The sequence below is a fragment of the Schistocerca serialis genome, chromosome 3 (assembly GCF_023864345.2).
Source record: "Schistocerca serialis cubense isolate TAMUIC-IGC-003099 chromosome 3, iqSchSeri2.2, whole genome shotgun sequence".
NCBI lineage: Eukaryota > Metazoa > Arthropoda > Insecta > Orthoptera > Acrididae > Schistocerca > Schistocerca serialis.
Genome location: NC_064640.1, coordinates 723,666,142 through 723,672,727, shown reverse-complemented (window position 1 = coordinate 723,672,727; position 6,586 = coordinate 723,666,142). Strand labels below are relative to the sequence as shown.

The following is a 6,586-nucleotide window of genomic DNA, read 5'->3' as shown; positions in this document are numbered from 1 at the left end:
CTACATTCCATTATACTCGTTTTGCTTTTGCTGGTATTCATCTTATAATCACCTTTCAAGACACTGTCCATTCCATTAAACTGCTTGTCCAAGTCCTTGACTATCTCTGACAGAATTACGATGTCATCAGCAACCGTTAAATTTTTTTTTTCTTTTCCCAGGACTCAAAACTCATCCACTTCTTTAAGTCTCTTGTTTCCTAACCTAATTTCCTCCTCAGCACCCGCTGTGTTAACTCGACCACATACCATTATAATTGTTTTGCTTTTGATGATATTCATCTTATAACCACCTTTCAAAGCACTGTCCATGCCATTAAACTGCTCTTCCAGGTTCTTTACTATCTCTGACAGAATTACAATGTCATCAACACACCTTAAAGTTCTTATTTCTCCTCCCTGGACTTTAATTCCTACTCCAGATTTTTCTTTTGTTCACTTTACTGCTTGCTCACTATACCAATTGAATAATATTGGGGATAGGATACAACCCTGTCTCACTCACTTCTCAACTGGTGCTTCCCTTTCCTGCCCCTCAACTCTTATAACTGCCATCTGGTTCCCATACTAATTGCAAACAGACTTTGTCTCCCCATATTTACCCCTGCCACCACTAGAATTTGAAAGAGGATATTCCAGTCTACATTGTCAAAAGATTTCTTTAAGTCTACAAATAATATAAATATTGGTTTGCCTTTCCTTAACCTATCTTCTACGAGAAGTCGTAGGGCTAGCAATGCCTCATGTGTTCCTACATTTCTCAAGAATCCAAACTGATCTTCTGTGACATTCCTTCACCTGTTTTTCCATTCATCTGTAAAGAATTTGTGTTAGTATTTTGCAGTTGTGCCTTACTAAACCGATAGTTTGATAATTTTCACAGCTGTCAGCACCTGGTTTCTTTGGAATTGGTAATACAATATTCTTCTTGAAGTCTGAAGGTATTTCTACTGTCTCATAAAGCTTGCTCACCAGATGGAAGAGTTTTGCCAGGGCTGGCTCTCTCAAGGCTATCAGTAGTTCTAACGGAATGTTGTCTATTCCTAGGGCCTTGTTTTGACTTAGACCTTTCAGTGCTCTGTCAAATTATTCACAAAGTATCATGTCTCCCATCTCAGCTTCATCCGTTTCCTCTCCCACTTCCATAATATTGAGCTCAAGTACATCTACCTTGTATAGACCCTCTATATTTTCCTTCGACCTTTCTGCTTTCCCTCCTTTGCTTACGACTGTTTTCCCATCTGGGCTCTTGATATTGTTACAGGTGTTCCTCTTTTCTCCAAAGGTATCTTTAATTGTCCTGTGGGTGGCATCTATCAGGTTGGTCATTAAAAAGGAGAGGATTGATACCTCTATAAACGGGGTATGAACCCATTATCTTGTTTAGCTTCCCTTTTTACATTAAGGTGTATGATGCACGTTAGTTTTTGATACTAAAGGAGGTAGTTTAATTCTATCTTATGTAATTAGCCATTTTGCACTTCCTGGCCATCTCGTATTTGAGAGGTTTGTATTTCTTTATGGCTGCTTCATTTGCTGGATTTTTATATTTTCTACTTTCATGAATGAAGTTCAATATATCTAGTACTACCCAACGATTTATACTAGCCCTCATCATTTTACCTACTTCATCCTCTGCTGCCTTCAGTATTATTATTGTACAATTGCTCTTTAGAGGTATAACGAAACATTTATGTAATGTTGCATGAATGCCATATCTGTTGTGGCTTCGAAAAAGAAAGAATATTGTTTAATATGTTATCCAATTATTGTAAAAATTTTGCAACAACTGGGTTTTTTCTACATTCTCATGTACGAGGTGCATTCAAGTTCTAAGGCCTCCGACTTTTTTTTTTTTTTTTCTAATTAACTACTCACCTGAAATCGATGAAACTGGCATTACTTCTCCACGTAATCGCCCTGCAGACGTACACATTTTTCACAACGCTGACGCCATGATTCCATGGCAGCGGCGAAGCCTTCTTTAGGAGTCTGTTTTGATCACTGGGCGGAGGCAATACCAGCACGGCTGGTGAATGTGCGGCCATGGAGAGTGTCTTTCATTGTTGGAAAAAGCTAAAATTCACTAGGAGCCAGGTCAGGTGAGTAGGGAGCATGAGGAATCACTTCAAAGTTGTTATCATGAAGAAACTGTTGCGTAAAGTTAGCTTGATGTGCGGGTGCGTTGTCTTGGTGAAACAGCACACGTGCAGCCCTTCCCGGACGTTTTTGTTGCAATGCAGGATGGAATTTGTTCTTCAAACCATTTTCGTAGGATGCACCTGCTACCACAGTTCTCATTCTCGCCGCTGGCGGTAAAATTCCATTTTCCTTATGGTGTCGCCATCTCTGGGACGTATTGACAATGAACGCGGCCTCATTTTAAAACAATGCGCATGTTTCTATCTCTTTCCAGTCCGGAGAAAAAAAATCGGAGGCCTTAGAACTTGAATGCACCTCGTATCATAAAAATGGTATTTAGATAATATACAACAAAAGATTCAGTATAAGAATGTAACTGTATTATGATATTTTATAACGAGTTTCTTTTTTGTTCACCATGGAGCAGGACAGATGTACTTATATCAATTTTCTCGAAGATGTTGCTTGTACCCCTGTGTTTTTGACCCTCTCAATTACAATTTAAGGCTATGACATGCACACAGTGAAAATTTTGCAAGAGGAATCTGCCTGAGCTCCATTACAATACCCTCTCATGCTACTTACACTATTAAAATCTTTCCAGAATGAGATTTTCACTCTGCAGCGGAGTGTGCGCTGATATGAAACTTCCTGGCAGATTAAAACTGTGTGCCCGACCGAGACTCGAACTCGGGACCTTTGCCTTTCGCGGGCAAGTGCTCTACCAACTGAGCTACCGAAGCACGACTCACGTCCGGTACTCACAGCTTTACTTCTGCCAGTACCTCGTCTCCTACCTTCCAAACTTTACAGAAGCTCTCCTGCGAACCTTGCAGAACTAGCACTCCTGAAAGAAAGGATATTGCGGAGACATGGCTTAGCCACAGCCTGGGGGATGTTTCCAGAATGAGATTTTCACTTTGCAGCGGAGTGTGCGCTGATATGAAACTTCCTGGCAGATTAAAACTGTGTGCCCGACCGAGACTCGAACTCGGGACCTTTGCCTTTCGCGGGCAAGTGCTCTACCAACTGAGCTACCGAAGCACGACTCACGTCCGGTACTCACAGCTTTACTTCTGCCAGTACCTCGTCTCCTACCTTCCAAACTTTACAGAAGCTCTCCTGCGAACCTTGCAGAACTAGCACTCCTGAAAGAAAGGATATTGCGGAGACATGGCTTAGCCACAGCCTGGGGGATGTTTCCAGAATGAGATTTTCACTCTGCAGCGGAGTGTGCGCTGATATGAAACTTCCTGGCAGATTAAAACTGTGTGCCCGACCGAGACTCGAACTCGGGACCTTTGCCTTTCGCGGGCAAGTGCTCTACCAACTGAGCTACCGAAGCACGACTCACGTCCGGTACTCACAGCTTTACTTCTGCCAGTACCTCGTCTCCTACCTTCCAAACTTTACAGAAAGAAAGGATATTGCGGAGACATGGCTTAGCCACAGCCTGGAGGATGTTTCCAGAATGAGATTTTCAATCTGCAGCGGAGTGTGCGCTGATATGAAACTTCCTGGCAGATTAAAACTGTGTGCCCGACCGAGACTCGAACTCGGGACCTTTGCCTTTCGCGGGCAAGTGCTCTACCAACTGAGCTACCGAAGCACGACTCACGTCCGGTACTCACAGCTTTACTTCTGCCAGTACCTCGTCTCCTACCTTCCAAACTTTACAGAAGCTCTCCTGCGAACCTTGCAGAACTAGCACTCCTGAAAGAAAGGATATTGCGGAGACATGGCTTAGCCACAGCCTGGGGGATGTTTCTAGAATGAGATTTTCACTCTGCAGCGGAGTGTGCGCTGATATGAAACTTCCTGGCAGATTAAAACTGTGTGCCCGACCGAGACTCGAACTCGGGACCTTTGCCTTTCGCGGGCTAGTGCTCTACCAACTGAGCTACCGAAGCACGACTCACGTCCGGTACTCACAGCTTTACTTCTGCCAGTACCTCGTCTCCTACCTTCCAAACTTTACAGAAGCTCTCCTGCGAACCTTGCAGAACTAGCACTCCTGAAAGAAAGGATATTGCGGAGACATGGCTTAGCCACAGCCTGGGGGATGTTTCCAGAATGAGATTTTCACTCTGCAGCGGAGTGTGCGCTGATATGAAACTTCCTGGCAGATTAAAACTGTGTGCCCGACCGAGACTCGAACTCGGGACCTTTGCCTTTCGCGGGCAAGTGCTCTACCAACTGAGCTACCGAAGCACGACTCACGTCCGGTACTCACCGCTTTACTTCTGCCAGTACCTCGTCTCCTACCTTCCAAACAGGAAGTTTCATATCAGCGCACACTCCGCTGCAGAGTGAAAATCTCATTCTGGAAACATCCCCCAGGCTGTGGCTAAGCCATGTCTCCGCAATATCCTTTCTTTCAGGAGTGCTAGTTCTGCAAGGTTCGCAGGAGAGCTTCTGTAAAGTTTGGAAGGTAGGAGACGAGGTACTGGCAGAAGTAAAGCTGTGAGTACCGGACGTGAGTCGTGCTTCGGTAGCTCAGTTGGTAGAGCACTTGCCCGCGAAAGGCAAAGGTCCCGAGTTCGAGTCTCGGTCGGGCACACAGTTTTAATCTGCCAGGAAGTTTCATATCAGCGCACACTCCGCTGCAGAGTGAAAATCTCATTCTGGAAACATCCCCCAGGCTGTGGCTAAGCCATGTCTCCGCAATATCCTTTCTTTCAGGAGTGCTAGTTCTGCAAGGTTCGCAGGAGAGCTTCTGTAAAGTTTGGAAGGTAGGAGACGAGGTACTGGCAGAAGTAAAGCTGTGAGTACCGGACGTGAGTCGTGCTTCGGTAGCTCAGTTGGTAGAGCACTTGCCCGCGAAAGGCAAAGGTCCCGAGTTCGAGTCTCGGTCGGGCACACAGTTTTAATCTGCCAGGAAGTTTCATATCAGCGCACACTCCGCTGCAGAGTGAAAATCTCATTCTGGAAACATCCCCCAGGCTGTGGCTAAGCCATGTCTCCGCAATATCCTTTCTTTCAGGAGTGCTAGTTCTGCAAGGATCGCAGGAGAGCTTCTGTAAAGTTTGGAAGGTAGGAGACGAGGTACTGGCAGAAGTAAAGCTGTGAGTACCGGACGTGAGTCGTGCTTCGGTAGCTCAGTTGGTAGAGCACTTGCCCGCGAAAGGCAAAGGTCCCGAGTTCGAGTCTCGGTCGGGCACACAGTTTTAATCTGCCAGGAAGTTTCATATCAGCGCACACTCCGCTGCAGAGTGAAAATCTCATTCTGGAAACATCCCCCAGGCTGTGGCTAAGCCATGTCTCCGCAATATCCTTTCTTTCAGGAGTGCTAGTTCTGCAAGGTTCGCAGGAGAGCTTCTGTAAAGTTTGGAAGGTAGGAGACGAGGTACTGGCAGAAGTAAAGCTGTGAGTACCGGACGTGAGTCGTGCTTCGGTAGCTCAGTTGGTAGAGCACTTGCCCGCGAAAGGCAAAGGTCCCGAGTTCGAGTCTCGGTCGGGCACACAGTTTTAATCTGCCAGGAAGTTTCATATCAGCGCACACTCCGCTGCAGAGTGAAAATCTCATTCTGGAAACATCCCCCAGGCTGTGGCTAAGCCATGTCTCCGCAATATCCTTTCTTTCAGGAGTGCTAGTTCTGCAAGGTTCGCAGGAGAGCTTCTGTAAAGTTTGGAAGGTAGGAGACGAGGTACTGGCAGAAGTAAAGCTGTGAGTACCGGACGTGAGTCGTGCTTCGGTAGCTCAGTTGGTAGAGCACTTGCCCGCGAAAGGCAAAGGTCCCGAGTTCGAGTCTCGGTCGGGCACACAGTTTTAATCTGCCAGGAAGTTTCATATCAGCGCACACTCCGCTGCAGAGTGAAAATCTCATTCTGGAAACATCCCCCAGGCTGTGGCTAAGCCATGTCTCCGCAATATCCTTTCTTTCAGGAGTGCTAGTTCTGCAAGGTTCGCAGGAGAGCTTCTGTAAAGTTTGGAAGGTAGGAGACGAGGTACTGGCAGAAGTAAAGCTGTGAGTACCGGACGTGAGTCGTGCTTCGGTAGCTCAGTTGGTAGAGCACTTGCCCGTGAAAGGCAAAGGTCCCGAGTTCGAGTCTCGGTCGGGCACACAGTTTTAATCTGCCAGGAAGTTTCATATCAGCGCACACTCCGCTGCAGAGTGAAAATCTCATTCTGGAAACATCCCCCAGGCTGTGGCTAAGCCATGTCTCCGCAATATCCTTTCTTTCAGGAGTGCTAGTTCTGCAAGGTTCGCAGGAGAGCTTCTGTAAAGTTTGGAAAGTAGGAGACGAGGTACTGGCAGAAGTAAAGCTGTGAGTACCGGACGTGAGTCGTGCTTCGGTAGCTCAGTTGGTAGAGCACTTGCCCGCGAAAGGCAAAGGTCCCGAGTTCGAGTCTCGGTCGGGCACACAGTTTTAATCTGCCAGGAAGTTTCATATCAGCGCACACTCCGCTGCAGAGTGAAAATCTCATTCTGGAAACATCCCCC

The 6,586-nt window shown here is 46.4% G+C and overlaps 1 non-coding gene across 1 annotated transcript; it reads left to right on the top strand.

Annotated features, from left to right (window-relative positions):
* Positions 1–6,130: 6,130 nt before the first annotated feature.
* On the top strand, positions 6,131–6,205 carry Trnas-uga (transfer RNA serine (anticodon UGA)). Its single transcript has one exon. It is a non-coding gene; the product is annotated as a tRNA-Ser (tRNA).
* The last annotated feature ends 381 nt before the right edge of the window (positions 6,206–6,586 follow it).